This window comes from Syngnathus floridae, unplaced genomic scaffold (assembly GCF_059516105.1).
Source record: "Syngnathus floridae isolate MCC-2025c unplaced genomic scaffold, RoL_Sflo_1.0 HiC_scaffold_32, whole genome shotgun sequence".
Classification (NCBI taxonomy): domain Eukaryota; kingdom Metazoa; phylum Chordata; class Actinopteri; order Syngnathiformes; family Syngnathidae; genus Syngnathus; species Syngnathus floridae.
The window spans coordinates 500,076-503,011 of NW_028284061.1; the positions used below are offsets into that span (position 1 = coordinate 500,076).

Sequence of the window (2,936 nt, forward strand, 5' to 3'; positions counted from 1 at the left end):
ATGGTAGAAATGGGTCACTATCAAAGCAGAGTAGCAGATCTGGAGTCAGCGCTGAAGCAACAAGGACAGGTAAGCTCATCAATGAGCACACCTTTTTCTCAGACAAAATAGCTACATTCTTCAGTCACTCATCCGTCTGGCATTACTGGACCAACCCCCCCCCCCCCCCCCCCCCCGAACGTGGCTGGGAAAATGCGGAGAAAAGCAAATGTCATTTTCCAGTCAACCAAAGAATTTGTGGATGAAAATGACACAACATTCCAAAGCTGTCCACGCGTTTGTCTCTTCTAGAATGTCAAGTGGGTGGAGGAGAAGCAGCTGCTGCGTCAGAGCAATCAGCAGTTGGCCGAAAAGGTGACGGAAAGAAAGGCGCTGGGCGGAGTCGCTTGGCGTCACACCTGTCGGGAAGCCCCGCAGATGAGGTCTGACTGTCTTTTCAGGTCAGGCGGATGGAGGCGGAAGAAGCGCGTCTGAAAGAGCACATCCAGGATATCCGAGATCAAAACGAACTGCTTGAGTTCCGCATCCTGGAGCTGGAGGTGGGAAGACTCGCACAAGCGTGTTGAGGCCAGAGATGTGACGGACGGACGGACGGACGGACGGATGCATGCCTCTGCCTTTCAGGAGAGGGAGTGGCGCTCCCCCGTCTTGAAGTTTCTGCAAGTCCGTTTCCCAGACGGCCTCAGCCCTTTGCAGATCTACTGCGAGGCCGAGGGCGTGAGCGTACGTAAGGCGTCCCTCGCAACCCTAACCTTAACCCGAGGTCCCAGAACACCTTACATTGCTCCTTGCGCCTTTCCCCCGGACATCGTCATCAGTGATCTGATGAAGAAGCTGGACATCCTGGGCTATAACGCCGTAAGTGTATGTCGAACTCCTTATGTTCGCACTCCACGAGACTCGGCGGCTCAAATGTGACTTTTGGAAGGCTTTGCGCTGAAAGAAGCTTGTTGACGCTGTGCCTTTGGGCTCTTGCAGAATCTCACCAACGAGGAGCAGGTGGTCGTGATTCACGCCAGGACCCTTCTCACCCTAGCCGAGAAGGTAACGCGCACGTCCACGCACGCTCTCGCATTCTGCTTATGTGACAGCAGCCTTTCCTCAGTGGTTAGAATACATCAAAGTGACCAAGTCAGCACTTCAACAGAAGATGTTGGACATTGAAAGTGAGAAGGTAGACAGACACGCGACATCAGCCAAGGGGAACTCCGGCAATGTGCCCCAACAATTCTGACCTTGAGCTGTGCTAGGATATGTTCTGCAAGCAGAAGGGCTACCTGGATGAAGAGTTGGACTTCAGGAAGTGTTCCATGGACCAGGCTCATAAGGTAAGCCGCCCTCAAATCTCCCGCCGGACCACTGATGGACGAGGATTGCGGCCCAGAGGATCCTGGAGCTGGAGGCCATGTTGTACGAGGCGCTACCGCAGCGGGACTGCCCCGCCACGGACGGCGAAAAAGCCAGCCACGCTGGCGTGAATGACGTGCTGACGGCGGATCAGAGAGAAGAGCTTAGGAGCGCCGTGGACCAATGGAAGCGAGCCCTGATGTGCGAGTTGAGGGAGCGCGACGCTTGCATCCTCCAAGAGAGAATGGATCTGCTGCACAGCGCGCAACAGGTAAGGGCCCAAAGCCAGCCCGGCACTTACTTGCACGCTTACTGGCTTTTGAATGCCACTTTCCATTTGTCCGTCCTAGAGGAACAAAGAGCTGAAAGAATTCATCGAAGCTCAGAAGAGACAAATCAAACAATTGGAGGAGAAGTTTCTGTTTCTCTTTCTATTCTTCTCCTTGGCCTTCATTCTGTGGCCCTAACACCAGCTGGTGAGTGAGCTCCAGCGGCACCGCACTCGACACCTCCGATACACTGCCAGCCGGTCTCAGACGTTGGCAGACGCTCCGATGCCAACGTATACCCCCCGCCACGGTGACAGAGGCACCGCGTCACACCGGCGCTCATCCAATCAGAAGGCAGGAAAAGCAAATTCACATGCAGGGCACTTTTGAACCAGAAGAGAGCGCCACAAAAAACGGTTGTTGCCCCAAACGCGCACTAAAAAGGGTCAGAATAACAAGAGTCCCACTGGCCAGCCGGGGCCACCCGTCCAGCTGTTTCTTCAGGGGGGAAAAAAATTGGAGTCACCGGTGAGTACATTTTGCATTTAGCTCTGCTTTTCTGCTTCTGTCTTCAAGTGTGTGGCATCCTGCGATCAAAGAGTCAGCCAACCCCAAAGCGGTTGACCTCAACGTCCCACCACCATGCCTACCAGAGCAGGTGACGTGATGCTTTGGACATCCTTCCGTCTCAGATGCCCAAAAGTACTCTTTGCCACATCTGCGGCAATACGGTGTCTTTTCAAAGGTGCAAATAAATCCAGCGTGGGCGGAACACGCACGTCTTCGGTTTTTCCCGCTTTGTTTGTGTGACAGCTGTTGTGAAAATTTTATACAAATAAAGTTGTATAGTACAGGTTTGGCCAAGCCGCAACTCCTGAACCGCATGCGACTCTTTTATGTTCATATCAACATTTGTGTGTGTGTGTGTGGGGGGGGGGGGGGGGGGGGGGGGTTGTGCGTGTTGGCTTCACTTGAGTTCAATTTGGTATTTTGGTCAAAAGCGCATGTGGTGAAATTCCACAAAGTAGGATGGGCAAACACATTTCTTTAAACTATGAGTGTCAATTGGGCTCTCGAAATGGCAGGGAAAAGATGCACAGCAAAACGAAAATACGTAGATGAACACAGGACGTTTTAATCAGAGTGGGAAAGTTTCTATTTTTTGTTGAACGTGATGGCAAACCATTCTGCCTGATATGTCAGACCTCAGCGCATTTCAAAGATTCAAATCTTCAGCGCCATGCACTTCAGCTCACTCCATGCTAACATTGATCAGGCGTCGAACCCGCATCATCATGCTTAAGAGGTGGCCATGCTAAC

General features: G+C 52.5%; 1 long non-coding RNA gene across 1 annotated transcript; it reads left to right on the top strand.

Annotated features, from left to right (window-relative positions):
- Nucleotides 1–1,466: 1,466 nt before the first annotated feature.
- LOC148378633 (uncharacterized) lies at nucleotides 1,467–2,500 on the top strand. The gene is made up of 3 exons (XR_015855734.1): nucleotides 1,467–1,618; nucleotides 1,698–1,823; nucleotides 2,193–2,500. It is a non-coding gene; the product is annotated as an uncharacterized LOC148378633 (long non-coding RNA).
- The last annotated feature ends 436 nt before the right edge of the window (nucleotides 2,501–2,936 follow it).